The 12,896-nt window shown below is 45.1% G+C and overlaps 1 pseudogene; it reads left to right on the top strand.

The window, feature by feature from the left end:
- The first annotated feature begins 3,394 nt into the window (after nucleotides 1–3,394).
- Nucleotides 3,395–8,260, top strand: LOC133123549 (uncharacterized; annotated as a pseudogene).
- Nucleotides 8,261–12,896: the final 4,636 nt, after the last annotated feature.

The raw sequence follows: 12,896 nt of genomic DNA, 5'->3' as shown, positions 1-12,896 counted from the left end.
GCACCGGATGAGTACGGTGAAAGTCTCTCAATAAGTCCTTGTCCAGAACAAATCTGGATGGTATCCAGCTTCTGTCCTCGGGGCTATAGCCCTCCCAGTCGACCAGGTACTGAAGGCCCCTACCCCGACGGCGAACGTCCATAAGTCGCCGAACGGTGTAGGCTTCGCCTCCATCGATAAGTCGGGGGGGAGGGGGGGGTTCAGGGCTGGGACAGAGAGGGTGGGTAACAGCCGGCTTGATTCTGGAAACGTGGAATGTAGGGTGAATTCGGCGCATGGTGGGACTGAGGATCTTGGTGATGGGAAAGGGGCCAATGTATCTGGGCGCCAGCTTACGTGTCTCAACGCGTAGAGGGATGTCTCTGGTGGTCAGGAAAACCTTTTGTCCAATACGGTAGGTGGGTGCCTTGGACCGATGCCGGTCGGCTGTTGCCTTCATCCGGGTACTGGCGCGCTGCAGGTTGATGCGGGTAGCTTTCCAGGTCCTGATGCAGCGCCGGATGAAGGCTTCAGCCGACGGGACTCCCACCTCCTCCTCTTGGGCAGGGAACAATGGGGGTTGATAACCTAGGCAGCACTCAAAAGGAGAAAACTTAGAAGCAGAGGAGGTGTGGGAGTTAATGGCGTATTCGGCCCAGGGCAACATCTCACTCCACAAAGCAGCGTTACGCTCACAAAGGCACCTAAGCACCGTCTCGATGACCTGGTTGGCCCACTCGGTCTGACCGTTGGTCTGATGGTGAAAACCTGAAGATAAAGTAGATGAAGAACCAATGAGTGTACAGAAAGCTTTCCAAAAATGTGCCGTGAATTGGGGACCTCTATCGGTGACAATGTTGGAGAGAATACCGTGCAGACGAATGACATGTTGGGTAAGTAAGTTGGCTGTCTCTTTGGCTGAGGGGAGTTTGGTGAGGGGAACAAAATGCACAGCTTTGGAGAATCTATCTACTATAGTGAGTATGGTGGTGAAAGTGTTGGAGGGGGGTAACCCAGTGACAAAATCTAGTGCTATGTGAGACCAAGGGTGGTGAGGGATAGGAAGGGGTTGTAACAGACCTGATGGGGGTGAGTGAGATGGTTTACCTCGGGCACAGACCGAGCAGGCAGAAACAAAGTCTAGCACATCCTTCTTGAGGCCCGACCACCAGAATCTTCTCTGGATAAATGTGGTGGTACGTGAGATCCCAGGGTGGCATGAGAGGAGAGAAGAGTGTCCCTATTGTAACACCTGCATCCTGGCTGCTGGAGGTACATATAGGCGGTCAACCGGACAGTTACTCGGGCCTGCTTCACCATTCTGGGCCGTGCGGACAATGTCCTCGATCTCTAACTGTACCGCGTTGATGAAGCAGTCCGTGGGAAGGATGGTGTCCGGCCTCTCCTCCTTGCTGGAGGGTTTGAATCGTCTGGATAGGGCGTCGGGCTTGACGTTTTTAGATCCTGGACGGTAGGCAAGGGTGAAATTAAACCTTGAGAAGAATAATGCCCATCGGGCCTGGCGAGAGTTGAGCCTCTTGGCAGTTTGCAGGTATTCCAGGTTCTTGTGGTCGGTCCACACCAAGAAGGGGACCTGAGCTCCCTCCAGCTAGTGCCTCCACTCCTCCAAGGCTAGTTTCACCGCCAGGAGTTCATGGTTGCTGATGTCGTAGTTCTCCTCAGTGGTAGATAGGCAGCGAGAGAAGAACGCACAGGGGTGAACCTTGTTGTCCTTGCTGGAACGTTGTGACAGGACCGCCCCTACCCCGATGTTCGAGGCATCCACCTCAACGATAAATTGCCTGGTTGGGTCGGGATGGATCAGGATAGGGGCTGTGGTGAATCGGTCCTTCAGACTGCTAAACGCCTGATTGGCCTTCTCGTTCCACTGGAAACTACACCTGCTGGACGTGAGGGCAGTAAGAGGAGCAGCAGTGGTGCTGTAGTTCCGGATAAATCGGCGGTAAAAGTTAGCGAACCCCAGGAAGCGTTGCAGGTCCTTGCGACCAGTGGGTTGAGGCCACTCGACCACTGCTGTGACCTTCTTGGGGTCCATGCGGATGTTGCCGGTTGAAATGATGTATCCCAGGAACGAGGTGGTGGAAACGTGGAAGACGGATTTCTCCAGTTTTACAAACAGATGGTTCTCTAGCAGACGCTGGAGAACCTGACGAACGTGTTGGATGTGTTCCTCCCTGGACTTGGAGTGAATCAGGATGTCATCTAGGTAAACAAAAACAAACTTGTTAATCATGTCTCCCAGCACATCGTTGATCAGGTTCTGGAAGACGGCAGGCGTATTAGTAAGACCGAACGGCATCACCAAGTACTCCCAATGGCCTGTAGGGGTGTTAAAGGCTGTCTTCCACTCATCCCCCTCACGGGTACGCACCAGATGGTAAGCATTGCGTAGGTCCAGCTTGGTGAAGATGGTAGCCTCCTGTAGCTGTTCGAATGCTGAGGCCATGAGGGGGAGAGGGTAGCGATTCTTGACAGTGATGTCGTTCAAGGCTCAATAGTCAATGCATGGGCGTAAGGATCCATCCTTCTTGCCCACAAAGAAGAACCCTGCTCCAGCAGGAGATGATGACGGGCGAATGATGCCTGCAGCTAGAGACTCCCTGAGGTGTTTCTCCATGGTCTCAGTCTCAGGGCGGGACAAGGAGAACAGCCGTCCTCTGGACGGGGTGGTTCCTGGCAGAAGGTTGATGGCACAATCATAGGGTCGGTGCGGAGGTAGCGATGTGGCTCGGGACTTACAGAAGACCTCTCCAAGGTCCAGGTACTCGGTTGGGATCCCTTCCAGATCCGGAACCTTCTCGGGAACCCTTCTCGAGACAGGGATGTGGGCCTGGCGAAGGCAATGAGCAGAACAGAATGGGCTCCAGCCCAAAATCTCATACCTCTCCCAGTCCACCTCAGGGTTGTGTTTCCCGAGCCAGGGATGGCCCAGGACGATGGGGGAATGAGGGGAATCTATGATGTGGAGCACCAGCTCCTCTTGATGGTTGCTGGAGATCAGCATCGAAAGGGGAATGCTCTTGTGGGTGATGCTGGCCAGTCTCTGGCCGCTGAGTGAGTTGGCCACCAGGGACTGGGGCATCTGGGTCATTGGAATGCCCCACCTGGTGGCCACCCCGCGGTCCAGAAAACTAGCTTCGGCTCCGGAGTCAATGAGGGCGGAGATCCTCCTCGTCTGCCCCTCCCAGGAGATGGTGACAGGAAAACAGGTGCGGTTCTTGGAGGAGACTTCCACAGGAGTCACGCCCACTAGTGCTCCTACAGTGACTAGTGGGCGTTGGCTTTTCCCGGGCAGGTTGAGACGAAGTGTCCCTCCTGGCCGCAGTAGAGGCATAACCGACCCCTCATCCTCCGTTCCTTCTCCTCACGGGGCAGCCTGGCACGATCCACCCTCATGGGTTCAGTCTCGGTGGTGTTGGTAGGGCGCTCCACCCGGGGTGAGGGAACAGACCAGACTCTGGGGATCTACCCTAGAGACCGGACAGGACGGACTGGACTCTGGAAACGGCGGCGATCGCGTAGGCGAGAGTCCACCCGGATGGCCAACGCGATGAGCCCCTCCAAATCGGCAGGTAGCTGACACTGTGTGATGAAAGCCCGGCATTCTCCCGGTTCTCCGGCGTACTTCTCGGGAGGTGGAAGACGAGGTTCACACACTGGAGCAGGTGGTGCCGTGGGAGCAGCCGCAGCACTGAGGGGTGGAGTGCCGAAATTGGGGTTCGCAGTCTGGAGGGTCACGGTCAGGTTAGCCAAACAGTCGGATACTGCCCGCAGCTGTTGGGCAAACGAGTCCAACTGCTGCTGCTGGTGTCCCAATATACAAAATAATACGTCGAAAAAACCAGGAGATCAGATGAGCAAACAAAACAAGAGGGCAAGGCAGGTACGGAAGTCAAGGAAAAAGGGGTGTCTATCAAGAATCTCTATAACAAGGCTTACACACACTTGGCACTTATTAAGATCAACGTTCTGACAAAGAAGCATACTGAGAATGGGGTTTAAATACAAGAGGGAAGGTGACAATCTAGGCGGGGCAGAGAAAAAGGTGGGCTAAACAAATAGACAACAGGTGGGAAAACATAATAGGGTAATAACATAATAACGGGAGGGAGACGAAAACGCAGACTGGATGCACGAAACAAAACATGTAAAACATACGGCTCCGGATTAGGGAGTAGACATTTGCACAGTTTGAAGACGTAGTGATAGTTAGAGACAGGTGCGAACACTTCGCTGAAACTAAACGAGTAATCAGGGATAGCATAGGGAGGCGGAGTTACAGAACAGTGCTGAAATACTAAGAGATAGCGTTAGTGAGTTAGTTACGTGAATATTTCTAAACTACCCAATAAAAGTGATTGTTAGTTAGTTAGTTAGGCAGACAGTAAGTGTATTAATCGGATTAGTACTGTACAAAACCTAGATTAGTAGTAGTTAGTAAGAATCGTGTTTTACAACATTTAACTACCAAGAAAAAGCAAGAAGTAAGAATCGCGAGTTTTAGAAAAAATGTTGAAAAACCGAAATTACCGTAACCACCCGAATAGTGGGACACGCAGACAGGGGAGTGACTAGACTGGTAAACATTCAGACGCAGACATAACAGGGGAGGACAATGGAGAACTGTAATGGGAAACATAAACCAGGTAACTAAGAAAAATGAATAATAAACAAGACTAAACATGAAAACATACAGAACAAATACAGAAACATTACAAGATGGAGAACACATTATTAAGAAGGATGTAGTTCAGCCAAACGCACTGGTGACAGCTCAGCGTGGAGACACTGTGACTCTACCATGTTTCCACTCTCAGGAATTTGTCACCTGTGCCAGCTGGAAGCCTTGGACAGAAGCCTCAGATTGTAGCCCTGTCATTGAAACATCGATCAGGTGCTGTATTTTTGAATGAGTTTGGAAACATCACACGTTTCAGTGCTAACACAACAGAGGGGATCTTTAACCTGACTATCTCACAAGTAGAGCCGTCTGATTCAGTAACATACTACTGTGCTATTACACCCTACAATGAGGTCATCTTTGGAAATGGAACTACTTTAATGTTGACAGGTATGAAATGTATTCCTTTTTCCGTAGCTTAATTTGTAATTGTAATTTGTCATTCTGTAGCATAAGTTCATGCTAAGGGTATCTTTACTCGTAGACTGGTACAGAAAACAAAGTACTGATTCAATTTATGAAACAAAAGAAAACAATAAGCAAGCAGCTTGGTGAGATGTTAACAACTGTTGGAGCAATTATTAGAAAATGGAAGAAACACAAAGTCACCGCCAATCTCCCTCGGTCTGAAGCTCCACGCAAGATCTCGCCTCGTGGGGATATCAATGATCATGAGAAAGATCAGGGATCAGCCCAGTACTACACAGGAGGAGCTTGTTAATGACCTGAAGGCAGTTGGGACCACAGTCACGAAGTGAACCATCAGTAACACACTACACCGTGAAGGATTAAAATCCTGCTGCGCGCGCAAGGTTCCTCTGCTGAAGAAGGCACATGTACAGGCCCATCTGAAGTTTGCCAAAGAACACCTGGATGATCCAGAGGAAGCTTGGGAGAAGGTGATGTGGTCAGATGAGACCAAAATAGAGCTATTTGGCATCAACTCGACTCGCCGTGTTTGGAGGAAGAGAGATGCTGAGTACAACCCCAAGAACACCATCCCCACTGTGAAGCATGGAGGTGGAAACCTTATGCTTTGGGGGTGTTTCTCAGCTAAGGGGACAGGATGACTTCACCGTATCGAGGGGAGGATGAATGGGGCTATGTACCAGGAAATTTTGGGTGACAACCTCCTTCCCTCAGTGAGAACACTGAAAATGGGTCGTGGATGGGTCTTCCAACATGACAATGACCCAAAACATACGGCCAAGGCAACAAAGGAGTGGCTCAAAAGGAAGCATATTAAGATCCTGGAGTGGCCTAGCCAGTCTCCAGACCTAAATCCCATTGAAAATCTGTGGAGGGAGCTGAAGCTTCGAGTTGCCAAGCAACAGCCTCGGAACCTTAAGGATTTGGAGAGGATCTGCAAAAGGAGTGGACCAAAATCCCTCCCAAGATCTGTGCAAACCGTGTGAAAAACTACAAAAACGTCTGACCTCTGTGCTTGCCAACAAAGGTTTCTCCACCAAGTATTAAGTCCTATTGTTTTATGGATCTAATACTTATTTCATGTTAAAATATGATATTACATTTATAAAATTTGTATGATGTTGTTATTGTGGATTATTTTGTGATATTCTGTCTCTCAATGTTAAAATGTACCTATGATTAAAATTCTACACAGTTCCATTCTTTGTAAGTGGGCAAACTACAAAATGAGCAAGGGATCAAATAATTATTGCTCCCACTGTAATTCTTTTGCAAGTGTAACTGAGAATAATTGGTGGAATCATCGTCAGCTATTAGTATAACGTACATCCATCCATCCATTATCTGAACACGCTTATCCTGATCAGGGTCGCAGGGGGGCTGGAGCCTATCCCAGCATACATTGGGCGAAAGGCAGGAATACACCCTGGACAGGTCGCCAGTCCATCGCAGGGCACGCACACACACCATTCACTCACACACTCATACCTACAGGCAATTTAGACTCTCCAATCAGCCTAACATGCATGTATTTGGACTGTGGGAGGAAACCAGAGTACCCGGAGGAAACCCACGCAGACACGGGGAGAACATGCAAACTCCGCACAGAGAGGCCCCGGCCGATCGGGATTCGAACCCAGGACCTCCTTGCTGTGAGGCGGCAGTGCTACCCACTGCACCATCCGTATATTAACATTTTCCAGGGCCAGAGTCCCAGAGCAAGACAGTAGTTCTCCAGCAGCCCGAGTCTGAGTCAGTGCAGTCAGGAGACTCTGTGACTCTGCAGTGTATAGTACACACTGAGACCTGTGCAGGAGAACACAGTGTGTACTGGTTCAGACAGGCCTCAGGAGAGTCCCCTCCAGGAATCATTCACACCCATGGACACAGGAGTGATGAGTGCCAGAGGAGCTCTGGGACTGTGTCTCCCACACAGAGCTGTGTCTACAACTTCCCCAAGAGGAACCTCAGCCGCTCTGATGCTGGGACTTACTACTGTGCTGTGGCCACCTGTGGGGAGATCCTGTTTGGGAACAGGACCAAGCTGCATGCAGAGAGTAAGCTCATTTCAATGTTTTTATGGTATAATACCACACTTATAGTATAGGTTCTCATTTGAAATGTCAAATTTTAATTAACACACATTTTTTATTTTAGTACAATTTTAATGTCATTCCTTCTCCACTTCATTATTTTATTTCAGGATGTGATTTATCCAGGCTTGTCTGGCTCTCGATCATAAGGACACAAGTTCTGTGTTGCATCTTGCCCATATTTGTCCTGATCTATTGCAAAAGGGCATAAATAATAAAGTTACTATGGAGTGTAATATTAAATCAGTCAGCGAGTAATACTCAGAATAATATATCCTTCCTTTATTCTTTTATTCTTCTTCTTCTTCTTCTTCTTTTTACCTGCGAGCAAAACCATGTCAAAAGAAACAGACGACTGAATCTTTCTAAACATATGTAATGGCATTATCACTATACATTTTACTCAGAACAAAATGTATATACTGTAGAATAAATACCAGTTGTTTTAATTTACAGCTTCTTCAGTCAAAGACAAAAATGCAATGCAAATGCTAAAGAAATCATGATTTTAATCAAACAAAATGTATTTTGTATGTTTAGTTTGTCTGTCTGATAACATTTTAATGATTACATTAATGGTGTATATGATTAATGAGGAGTGTAGATGATTAAATGAGTATTCCCAATTGTTTTTGACACTTCATAACATATCATTAGAGAAGCAATTTTTTTGGGGGGTATAATACAAGTGTCCTGGATGAATAAAACATGCACTGAAAATATTTTCACAAATGTTATTTATTCTGTCAGGAGTATTGTACAATATATTGTTCTTGAGATTAAGAGACATGCTGTATGTCGTCTACAGAGGACAAACATGAATTACCAGGCAATTGGAGGACACTGGATTTTCAAAATGTTCAAGAGACACTTGAAATCCAAACCTAAAAACGTTGTACGGTGAGGATGCTATTGAGCAGAGAACAGCAGACAGCACAGTAGCATTGTCAAATTGTGATGAAATAGCTCTACTGAAAACTTGAGTAAGCCATAACAGAATAACATTTGCACAATGGTAAACACGGGCATAATCACTGTGTATTCAGGATGGATGTGAGCCTTAAAGCCCAGTCTCCACCAGTCAAGACGAGACGGAACTGTTTTAGAGCGTCTTTAGAAGAAAGTTTTATCGGGTTTTATCGTCTGGTTTTAGAACGTCGGCTCTCGGCGGCTGGCTTTTCGAAAACTGAGCTTGTCAAATCTTAAACCCGGAGTTTTACAACAACTACTGATTTAAGGTTACAGTTAACTTTGTCTCGTTATGGAAACAGTTGTTTATTTGTTTACCTAGTCCATTGGTGTGACCTCGTCCATACTTTGGACTATTTAAACATGGACGTTCCGGACGTTGTCTCGTCTCATCTCGGCTGTCTTGTTTTGTCCAAACACAAGTGAGTGAAATACTCAAGTGTTCACAGTATCTATTATCTGAATGCTGAATCTGGTTTTTAAAACTTTGGTTGGTGCAGTGGGTAGCACTGCCACCTCACAGCAAGTAGGTCCTGGGTTCAAATCTCGGTTGGCCGGGGCCTCTCTGTGTCGAGTTTACATGTTCTCCCCGTGTCTGCGTGGGTTTCCTCCGGGTACTCTGGTTTTCTCCCACAGTCCAAAGACATGCAGGTTAGGCTGATTGGAAAATTGGTCTAAACTGTCCGTGGGTATGACTGTGTGAATGAATGGTGTGTGTGCCCTGCGATGGACTGCTGATATGCTGGGATAGGCTCCAGCCCCCCTGTGACCCTGTTCAGGATAAGCGGGTTAAGATAATGGATGGATGATAATGGTTGGCATTTATATAGCGCCTTTATCCAAAGCACTGTACAATTGATGGTTCTCATTCACCCATTCATACACACACTCACACACCGACGGCGATTGGCTGCTCATCAGGAGCATTTGGGGGTTAGGTGTCTTGCTCAGGGACACTTCAACAGAGCCCAGGGGGGGGGGGAATCGAACCGGCAACCCTCAGACTGCGCTTACTGCCTGAGCCATGTCGGATGAGATTTAAATATGCCACTACGGATAAAATAACGTGATTTTCTTGGGATAAGCAAACCAATTAAATATTCTTCCATTGTGTCAGCATGTGAAATGGTAAAGTAGTAATTCCACCAATATAATATTGGATAGACATGTTGCATACAAAAATGTTATGGTTCAGTCAGTGTTGCTTGATTTCAACAATGAACACTGGAAATTTTATTCTCAAAATATGACTTCTGCAAGGGTGTCCTCGTTGAAAACTCAGGTCACTATTTTACAGAAACTCAGGGTGAGGCATTTTTAAAATAAGGACTTAATGATTTGTCACTGCACATTTCATAATCCGAAGGTGAAACCTTTCCTGAACTCAGCAATGAACCAGTAATAACTTCAGGAATTCTACCCATAATGCAGCTTGTCCACAACAGCACTGGTGTCAACATTAGGTCTGAGGTTCTGTCACTCGATGACATCACAATGGCCACAAGGAGGGGACTAAACCTACAATAAGTAAAATGTAAAAAGTAAATGTAAAATTGGAGACAAGGCAGACACTCAAATTTGTTTGCTCTGAAAGGCATATTAGAAATGCAGATGCACTGTTATCAAACTTAACGTGATATTCAATATTGTGAGGGTAAATCACAAAAAATGGTGCACACAAGCTGAAATCAGACCAATATTGAGTGGAATTTCAAAAGCTTTAGATCTTAATGTCACAATTTATCATCACCATAATATGCATGTAATATACTGCATATTAAATTGCAAAATGTAATCGCTATGCTATGTTGCCCCCTCCTGGTAAAATTAATTTATGATAGAAATGCGTTTTAATCCAACCTTTAGTGATCGCAGTTCAGAACATTGGACAGGGCATTGGAATATACATACTGTGAAGTCACAGCTCCACTGTAATCTTGAGTTCAGACAGTGGCAAACACATTATACATTATCACTGTGTGGTATGGAAGAAATTGAGCATTGTAAAACATGGCCCAGGTTCAAGGCATTAGAAGTATAGAGAAACAGCAGAGTGCACTACTGTTAAGTTTAGTCAAAATAATGATTTGCTAGTGACACCTTTAAATGATTAAACAAGATTCACTGTGCATCAGACTCTGGTCTAGAACCCAGGTCTCTGGTGTGGTAGTCCGAGAACAATCCTTTAAACCACCAAGGAACTGAGGATGACTCAATTGCGGAGCAACAGCAGGTTAAGTTTAGTTTATTCCACAAAGACAAATTCTAGAAAGCTCAGAAGATATCGTACAAAAAATCCAAAAGCAAAAGTTCAGTCCTCAAATCCACAAAAAGGCAAAAACATAAAACAGTTAATCCCAAGGGTAATCCAACTAATCAGGGTGCAGGTTTTGGTTACATTGGCAAAAAGAATAATCCAGGAAGGGCAAACAAATCCATAGGGCAATCCAAGTATCACTATCTGAGTTACAACAGTCCAGGTTCAAAAGCAGGTGATGCAATCAGAGTTTCCATATACAGCGGTACAGGTCAAAGTTACTCACAAAGTGTTCAGCGAACACTCAGCAAAGACAGGGTGAAAAGACCAGGCTTAAATACTAGAGACAATAAGCTAAACAAATCACATGACTGAATAACAGGTGAGTCTAACAAGATAATTGTGCAGTGAAACAAAATCAGATTCAGTGACACCTAGTGGTCAACAACCAAAAGTTCAACATTGTGACACTGTGGTAAACAGAAGAGTGGGCTTTACACTCAAGAATGTCATTTTACTCTGCACACAACCAGGGCGAGGTGTCTTTAATTATATTATGCTGATTTGTAATTACACAATTCATAATTCTGAAGTGAATGATTTTGTGAGTATAGCAATGAGCAATGAATCAGGAATAACTTTATCAAATTAGCACCTACAAAGTAGCTTGCCCATGACAAAGCACCTATGTCAACATCAGAGACCCCATGAAGGGGACCTCCTCAAATAAAATAAAAAGGCTTTGAGACATCATAAGATAGACAATAACATAAATGATGTGACACAGAAGGGTATCTTAGATTAAAAATGTCAAACATATTCAAACCTGTGGACACTTTCATCATCTTGATTAATTACAATCCACACCATTGTTTAAAAATATATAAGGGTTATATATGACAATTATAATTATTATGGATTACATCACAATATTTAATTGAAAAAATGTAAACACCCTATTGTAGAAACAAGTTAAATGGTGCTTTGAGCAGAGAGAGAGAGAGAGAGGGGTACCAACAATGATAAGGTTGCATGTTGTGAAGAGCACACACGTCTTGTTCAGAGAGTCAATGGCAAAACCACAGAGATCACTGCACCCCAGCCTAGGCCTCAGAGTATGATTGCTAGTGTCTCAAACGGTAAGAAGTTATGAACAGGAAACAAGATAAGTCCCCACCCCATACCCAATCCACATGCACACACACACACACACACACACTCACACACACACACACACACAAACACACTCACACACACACACACACACACACACACACACACAAACACACTCACACATTTACACATGCACACACAAGCACACACACACACATGTGCACACACGTACACACACACACACACATATACAAACACACACACACACACAAACACACTCACACATTTACACATGCACACACACACACTCACACTCACACGCGCACACACACACACACTCAGACTTACACATGCACACACACACACACACATATACAAACACACACACACACAAACACACTCACACATTTACACATACACACACACACACACTCACACTTACACACTTACACACTCACACACACACAGAAAAGCACACATATTTGCACACACACTTACACCTCACTCAGCACGTACATTCATTGTGAAAACTGAAATAATAATCAAGATGCTGTGTGTTTGTATTTATCTGAGGATGTTAGTGCTTCTTATTTTTTGTCAATTATTGAGTGTATATTTAATTTAATTTCAAAGTGTCAGACCTAGCATCTATATCTTTTCATCTAAAGTCTGAGGGCAACTTCTTTTGGCTTGTGAGGCAACAGTGCTAATCACTGAGCCACAAATTTGATCAAATTTGATGCACTTTATTGAGGATTATACACACATTGATATTCAATTTATCAAAACTCTGCAGTATATGAAAAATCTGAAAGCTAAGACAAAGCATTTTGACGGAATTATAGCCAAAATATAATCAGACCAGTTTCAGATCATAATGCGATAAATAATCTTCATAATGTCACACCGTTAAATAATGTGAACTGGTAAAATCCAAATTACACACATTTTAAACAAAGGTCATCATAAGGCAACTAAGAATCAATATTATGAAACATATGACATTACATTACATTACATGAATAGCATTTGGCAGACGCTCTTATCCAGAGCGTCATACAGTTGATTAGACTAATCAGGAGACAATCCTCCCCAGGAGCAATGCAGGGTTAAGGGCCTTGCTCAAGGGCCCAACGGCTGTGCAGATCTTACTGTGATTACACTGAGGATCGAACCACTGACCTTGCAGGTCCCAGTCATGTACCTTAACCGCTACACTACTGGCCCCATTAAACTTTATTACCTACCATGGTCTCTAGACTATAGGCTCCTGTGAACACCTGACAGGCCTCTGAGCAGGAAGTGAATGAACATGTGAGAGTCTTTGCTCCATCACAATACACAGGAAGGAATC

This window comes from Conger conger, chromosome 3 (assembly GCF_963514075.1).
Source record: "Conger conger chromosome 3, fConCon1.1, whole genome shotgun sequence".
NCBI lineage: Eukaryota > Metazoa > Chordata > Actinopteri > Anguilliformes > Congridae > Conger > Conger conger.
Note: the sequence above shows the minus strand (reverse complement) of the source record. Positions and strands in the feature narration are given on the sequence as shown.